At 38.6% G+C, this 8,074-nt stretch overlaps 1 long non-coding RNA gene across 1 annotated transcript; it reads right to left on the reverse strand.

Annotated features, from left to right (window-relative positions):
- Window positions 1-4,699: 4,699 nt before the first annotated feature.
- On the reverse strand, window positions 4,700-7,781 carry LOC126380901 (uncharacterized). The gene is made up of 6 exons (XR_007568578.1): window positions 6,090-7,781; window positions 5,866-6,002; window positions 5,414-5,548; window positions 5,199-5,325; window positions 4,965-5,098; window positions 4,700-4,848 (listed from the first exon to the last, which is right to left on the reverse strand). It is a non-coding gene; the product is annotated as an uncharacterized LOC126380901 (long non-coding RNA).
- Window positions 7,782-8,074: the final 293 nt, after the last annotated feature.

Below are 8,074 nucleotides of genomic sequence, written 5' to 3' on the forward strand. Positions count from 1 at the left end.
CGGGAAAAACGAAAATTTTGTATGGCGGCCATCTTGTTTTTCCGCCATTTTGTTTTTTTTTCACCGGCGATTGTATTTGACCAAAATTTAAATAGGTTTCGTGAAAAAAGAATTGTTCCAGGTTTTATAGTTTTGCCAGGCCGTAGGGTGTCTCCCTGATGCGGAGCAGTTTTTCAAGATCGAGCAAAATCGAAATACTCAACATGACGATCCGATCACATCCTTATACATATTTTTTACCTGCGAGGCATTTTCGGGAAAAACGAAAATTTTGTATGGCGGCCATCTTGTTTTTCCGCCATTTTGTTTTTTTTTTCAGCGGGGATTAAATTTGACCAAGATTTAAATATGTTTCGCGAAAGAAAAATTGCTCCAGGTTTTATAGTTTTGCCAGGCCGTAGGGTGTCTCCCTGATGCGGAGCAGGTTTTCAAGATCGAGAAGTATTTCCATACTCAACAATACGTTTCGATTACACCCCCATACACAGTTTTTACCCACGAGACATTTTCCGGAAAAATAAAATTTTGTACGGCGGCCATCTTGTTTTTCCGCCATTTTGATTTTTTTTCACCAACAGTACAATTTGACCAAGATTTAAATAGGTTTTGCGAAAAAAAATTTGATCGAGGTATAATAGTTGCGCCAGGCCGTAGGGTCTCTCCCTGATGCGGAGCAGTTATCCAAGATCTGGAAGTTTTCTTATACTCACCGGAAGATTTGGATCACATCCCCCATACATCATTTTTACCCCCCGGCGCTCCTTCTGGGAGAACAACCCTGTCAGTGAGTCAGTGAGTGAGTGAGTCAGTCAGTCAGTGGGTTTGTAGCTATATATAGTATAATAATTTTCTGAAAAAATAAAAATTTATATGGCGGCCATCTTGTTTTTCGGCCAATTTGTTTTTTTTTTTTTTCACTGGCGATAAAATTTGACCAAGATTTAAATAGGTTTCGTGAAAACAAAAAAGTTCCAGGTGCGATTGTTTCGCCAGGCCGTAGGGTGTCTCCCTAATGCGGAGCAGTTTTCGAAAACCTGGAAGTATTTCCATATTCAACTTGACGTTTTGATCACACTTCCTATACATCATATTTACCCCTTTACCCCCGATGCATTTTCGGGAAAAACGAAAATTTTTGAATGGCGGCCATCTTGTTTTTCCGCCATTTTGATTTTTTTTCAACAGTGATTGAATTTGACACAACAACCGACAAGAGCGTGGCTCTTAAATTGATGATTGATGATGATGATTGAATTTGACTAAGATTTAAGTAGATTTCGTGAAAACAAAAAAGTTCCAAGTGCGATAGGTTTGCCAGGCCGTAGGGTGTCTCCCTGATGCGGAGAAGTTTCTGAAGATCAAGAAGTATTTCCATACTTGAAAAGACACTTCGATTACATTCCCATACATCATTTTTACCCCCGAGGCATTTTTAGGAAAAAAGAAAAATTTGTATGGCGGCCATCTTGATTGTTCGCCATTTTGATTTTTTTTCACCGGCAGTTAAATTTGACCAAGATTTAAATAGGTATGGTGAAAACTAAAAAGTACCACGTGCGATAGTTTCACCAGGCCGTAGGGTGTCTCCCTGATGCGGAGCAGTTTTTGAAGATGAAGAAGCATTTTCGTACTTCACGTGACCTTCCGATTACACCCCCATACACAGTTTTTACCCACGAGACATTTTCTGGGAAAACAATATTTTGTATGGCGGCCATCTTGTTTTTCCGCCATTTTGATTTTCTTTTCACCCACAATAGAATTTGACCAAGATTTAATAAGGTTTTGTGAAAAAAGAATCGTTTCAGGTGCGATAGTTTCGCCAGACTGTTGGGTGTCTCCCTGATGCGGAGCAGTTTTCCAAGATCTGGAAGTTTTCCCATACTCACCGGGAGGTCCCGATCACACCCCCCATACATCATTTTTACCCCCCGAAGCTCCTTCTGGGAGAACAACCCTGTCAGTGAGTCAGTCAGTCAGCCAATAGGTACATGGGTTTGTAGCTATATATAATATAACTAGATTTCGCGTGGTTCGCTCGCAGCAAGCTGCTCGCGTGTCTTGTATTAGTTCGAAGCTTTATATGGCGGCCATCTTGTTTTTCCGCCATTTTTTTACGTCTAGAATTTGACCAAGATTTAAATAGGTCTCGTGAAATCAAAAAAGTTCTAGGTGCTATAGTTTTTCCAGGCCGTAGGGTGTCTCCCTGATGCGGAGTAGTTTTCCAAGATGACGTTCCGATCACATTCCTATACATCATTTTTACCCCCGAGGCATTTTCAGGAAAAACGACAAATTTGTATGGCAGCCATCTTGATTTTCCGCCATTTTGATTTTTTTTCACCAGCGATAAAATTTGACTAAGATTTAAATAGGTTCTGTGAAAAAATAATCGTTCCAGGAGCGATAGTTTTGCCAGGCCGTAGGGTGTCTCCCTGATGCGGAGCAGATTTTAAAGATCGGAAAGTATTTTAATACTCAACAAAACGTTCCGATTACAACCCCATACACAGTTTTTACCATTGAGACATTTTTCAGGAAAATTGAAAAATTTGTATGGCGGCCATCTTGTTTATCCGCCATTTTGATTTTTTATCACCAGCGATTGAATTTGACCAAGAATTGAGTAGGTTTAGTGGAAAAAAAAATGTTCTATGTTTGATAGTTTAGCCAGGCCATAGGGTGTCTCCCTGATGCGGAGCAGTTTTTCAAGATCAAGCAGTATTTCCATACTCAACTTGACGTTTCGATCACATATCCCATACATCATTTTTACTTCCGAGACATTTTCTAAGAAAACAAATTTTTGTATGGCGGCCATCTTGTTTTTCCGCCATTTTGATTTTTTTTCACCGGCAATAAAATTTGACCAAGATTTAAATAGGTTTTGTGAAAAAAGAACCGTTCCAGGTGCGATAGTTTCGCCAGGCCGTAGGGTGCCTCCCTGATGCGGAGCAGATTTTCAAAATCGAGCAGTATTTCCATACTCAACATGACCTTCCGATTACGCTCCCATACATTGTTTTTGCTCCCGAGACATTTTCTGAAAAAACAAAATTTTGTATGGCAGCCATCTTGTTTTTCCGCCATTTTGATTTTTTTTCACTCACAATAGAATTTGACCAAGATTTAAATAGGTATTGCGAAAAAAAAATTGATCCAGATATAATAGTTGCGCCAGACTGTAGGGTCTTTCCCTGATGCGGAGCAGTTTTCCAAGATCTGGAAGTTTTCCCATACTCATCGGAAGATCTTGATCACACCCCCCATACATCAATTTTACCCCCCGGCGCTCCTTCTGGGAGAACAACCCTGTCAGTGAGTCAGTGAGTCAGTCAGTCAGTCAGTCAGTCAGTCAGTCAGTGGGTTTGTAGCTTTATATAATATAATAACTAGATGTCGCGTGGTTCGCTCGCAGCAAGCTGCTCGCGTGTCTTGTTTTCCCGCCATTTTTTTACCGCGATAGAATTTGACCATGACTTGAACTGGTCTCGTGAAATCAAAAAAGTTCTAGGTGCTATGGTTTTGCCAGGCCGTAGGGTGACCCCTGATGCGGAGCAGTTTTCCAAGATGACGTTCCGATCACACCCCAATACATAATTTTTACCTCTGAGACATTTTCTGGAAAAACAAAAATTTGTATGGCGGCCATCTTGTTTTTCGGCCATTTTGTTTTTTTTTTCACTGGCAATATAATTTGACCAAGACTTTAATAGGCTTCGTGAAAACAAAAAAGTTCCAGGTGCGATAGTTTCGCCAGGCTGTAGGGTGTCTCCCTGATGCGGAGCAGCTTTCGAAGATCGAAAAGTATTTCCATACTCAACATGATGTTTCGATCACATGCCTTATACATCATTTTTACCCCCGAGGCATTTTCGGGAAAAACGAAAATTTTGTATGGCGGCCATCTTGTTTTTCCGCCATTTTGGTTTTTTTTCACCAATGATTGGATTTGACCAAGATTTAAATAGGTTTCGTGAAAACAGAAAAGTTCCAAATGCGATAGTTTTGCCAGGCCGTAGGGTGTCTCCCTGATGCGGAGCAGATTTTCAAGATCGAGAAAAATTTCCATACTCAACAGGACGTTCCAATTACAATTCCATACACAGATTTTACCCCCGAGACATTTTCTGGAAAAACGAAATTTTGTATGGCGGCCATCTTGTTTTTCCGCCATTTTGATTTTTTTTCACCGACAATAGAATTTGACCAAGATTTAAATAGGTTTTGCGAAAAAAAATTTGATCCAGGTATAATAGTTGCGCCAGGCCGTAGGATGTCTCCCTGATGCGGAGCAGTTTTCCAAGATCTGGAAGTTTTCCCATACTCACCGGGAGGTTCCGATCACACCCCCCATACATCATTTTTACCCCCCGACGCTCCTTCTGGGAGAACAACCCTGTCAGTGAGTCAGTGAGTCAGTCAGTCAGTCAATAGGTACATGGGTTTGTAGCTATATATAATATAAAATAATAATAATAATAATAAATAATAATAACTAGATGGTGCTAAGTGCGCTCGCTGCTAAAGCAGCTTCGCGGGCGTTGTATGTGGATTGACGTTTTCGTATAGTTTGTTTCGCATCACAGATTTGTAATAACTATTAAGACAGACACAAAAATAAATAAAAAAAATGTGTAGGATATTGTTGGTTTATTTTATGTTATCAAAAAAAAACATATAACATTATATTCTCTCTCTCTCCCTTGCATTGTTCCCATATGGTGGTGGGGTCTTTATTCCGAGTCTTTTCCTTCCACTTCGCTCTGTTGGATGTATCGTCTGCGGAAACATTGCAGGAACAAAGATCTTCTTTGATGACATCTGCTTCTTTGCCTTCTGTATTTCCTGTTAAAAATAAAATAATATTAATTTATTTATAATAACGTATAGATATAATATCCTTTTCTTAGTCGATAGCGATACGTTTTTGCCAAAGTGGTCGTGGTCGTCATGTAACGTACCTAGATTCTTGTCACTATTGATTGCTGGCTGTCACACTGCTGCATTCATTGAAGAAGCTACCGACATCAGGCTTGGTTGATATAATACTATTGTATTAATAATCTCCTACGCAGTTTTTTGCCTTCTGCATTTCCTATAAATAAAATATATATTAAATATTATATATAATTTCTTTTCCTTGGTCGATAGCGATACGTCTTTGCCAAAATAGTCGTGGTCGTCATATAACGTACCTCGATATCTTGTAACTTTTGATTGCTGGCTGTCACACTGCTGCGTGCATTGAAGGACTTCAGGCTTGGTCGATTTTATTCTATTGCAATCATAATCTCCTACACAGTTTATTACACTCTGCATTTCCTGTGAATAAAATATATATTACATTTTTTTTCCTTAGTCTATAGCGATACGTTTATGCCAAAGTGGTCGTGATCGTCATGTAACGTACCTCGACATCTTGTTACTTTTGATTGCTGGCTGTCACACTGCTGCATTCTTTGAATGAGCGGCCAACATCAGGCTTGGTTTATATAATACTTTTGTATTAATGATCTCCTACGCAGTTTTTTGCCTTCTGCATTTCCTGTAAATAAAATATATTAATTTATTTAATTTATTTTCCTTAGTCGATAGCAATACGTTTTTGCCAAAATAGTTGTGGTCGTCATGTAACGTACCTCGATATCTTGTAACTTTTGATTGTTGGCTGTCACACTGCTGCATTCATTGAAGGGGCTGCTGACATCAGGCTTGGTCGATTTTATTCTATTGCATTCATGAACTCCTACACAGTTTATTGCCATCTGCATTTCCTGTAAATAAAATATATATTATTATTTTTTTCCTTAGTCTATAGCGATACGTTTTTGCCAAAATAGTCGTGGTCGTCATGAAACGTACCTCGATATCTTGTAACTTTTGATTGCTGGCTGTCACACTGCTGCATTCATTGAAGGGGGGCTGCTGACTTCAGGCTTGGTCGATTTTATTCTATTGCAATCATGAACTCCTACACAGTTTATTGCCATCTGCATTTCCTGTAAATAAAATATATATTTTTTTTTTTTCCTTAGTCTATAGCGATACGTTTTTGCCAAAGTGGTCGTGATCGTCATTTAACGTACCTCGATATCTTGTTACTTTTGATTGCTAGCTGTCACACTGCTGCATTCATTGAAATAGCGGCCAACATCAGGCTTGGTAGTACTATTGTATTAAAATCTCCTACGCAGTTTTTATCATTGTGCATTTCCTGTTAAAAAAAAATAATGTTAATTTATATATATTAACTTTTATTTATAAATATATACATATATATATTAGGTGATTTCCAAACTACCCAGGAGGTACACCCAGTAGCTCGCTTTTTTTCATGTGGTTCCCCCGCTAATCGAGGCCGCATCCACCTACTTATATGAGAAGTAGGTTCTATCTAATGAGTTAGCAATAGTCATTCAATAAGCAGAGAAATGTGAAAGAAAAAGCAATTTTTAGCTAAGGAATTTAAAATAAAAAGCAATTTTCAGCAATTAGCATGCAATAAGCAAAGCAATTACTCAGTAATTGTCAAACATAAGCGAGTTGTATAATTTAAAGATATTATTGACAATAACAAACACGTACCGAGTTTGTTAATACTTACATTGAGTTATCATCGCTAAGTTGACCAAATTATTAGTACAGGTTATCACATTCACTAAATGAAAATATGTGTTTTTATCAATTGTAACAATGCTTGCATGACCTAACCAACCGTTGGTGTTGTGGACGCCAATCTTCAAGAGACAAGTGGACGGGTGTGAGGAAAACTGGCAAGATGAACACGTCGGTGTGGGTGCGACTGGTGCACGGGAGAGAAGTGGAGCTAGTTGGCAGATGGAATTAGGCATCACTCTCTTGCTTCAGTTAAGTTCCACTCAGATCAGGTGGGTTGTCGCATGGATGAACATCGCATGGGTTGGAGTAATTCGGAGTAGAACTGTCCATGTTGTTCCCTTCATCGTAGGCACTTCAGTGGACTGTGGGTCGATCAACAATAGTTACGTGAGTTGGCTGTCAAACCGATATGACGTGCCAGCCGAATCTAGCGACCAGGTATGCAGGGGATGGAGGTATCCTGTGGAGTAATCATATCAGCAAAGGTGAAAATGTCGGTTGGGAGTGAAATGGAGGGAGAAGGAGAGCTGCAGTCAGCGGTCACGATCTTGCTGTAAATAGACTACATGCTCAGTTTACGTGTAGTTGTAACTGTTCGAAGTTAATTGAAAACGATCGATATGCAAATTCCTGTTTAATGAAACAAGTAATAAATGAACAGGCAGGTATTTTTTCGGTATTTAAACGCTAAGACCGATGTTTGTTTATTGATTAGCAGTGGTATGATGAATTCTTGGATACTGATGAATGCTAATAAGCTAAGTATTTAAAACAAAATCACATTCAGAAGCACTAAAAACACATTAAATTAAAGAACGAAATAATACCGTATGAAATATTATTTAATATAATATAAAGGATGGAAAGAAGAAATGACAAGAATGCTATTTAGCGTGACATGGCTCTAACCAGATCCACTGGAAAACATAAAACCATGTAAAACCCTAAGTTTTTGTTTAGCTCATACACGATATTATGTTTTTTGAGGAACCGTGTCATGCGAAACAGTGTTCTATTGAAAAGTATTGTAAGAAGAAATGCAAAGAACACAATTTAGCGTGACATAGCTCTAACCAGATCCACTGGAAAACATAAAACCATGTAAAACCCTAAGTTTTAGTTTAGCTCATACACGATATTATGTTTTTTGAGGAACCGTGTCATGCGAAACAGTGTTCTATTGAAAAGTATTGTAAAAAGAAATGCAAAGAACACAATTTAGCGTGACATAGCTCTAACCAGATCCACTGGAAAACATAAAACCATGTAAAACCTAAGTTTTAGTTTAGCTCATACACGATATTATCTTTTTTGAGGAACCGTGTCATGCGAAACAGTGTTCTATTGAAAAGTATTGCAAGAAGAAATACAGAAAACACCATTTAGCATGACATGGCTCTAACCAGATCCACTGGAAAACATAAAACCACATAAAACCTAAGTTTTAGTTTAG

The sequence above is a fragment of the Pectinophora gossypiella genome, unplaced genomic scaffold (genome assembly GCF_024362695.1).
Source record: "Pectinophora gossypiella unplaced genomic scaffold, ilPecGoss1.1 Pgos_30, whole genome shotgun sequence".
Lineage (NCBI taxonomy): Eukaryota > Metazoa > Arthropoda > Insecta > Lepidoptera > Gelechiidae > Pectinophora > Pectinophora gossypiella.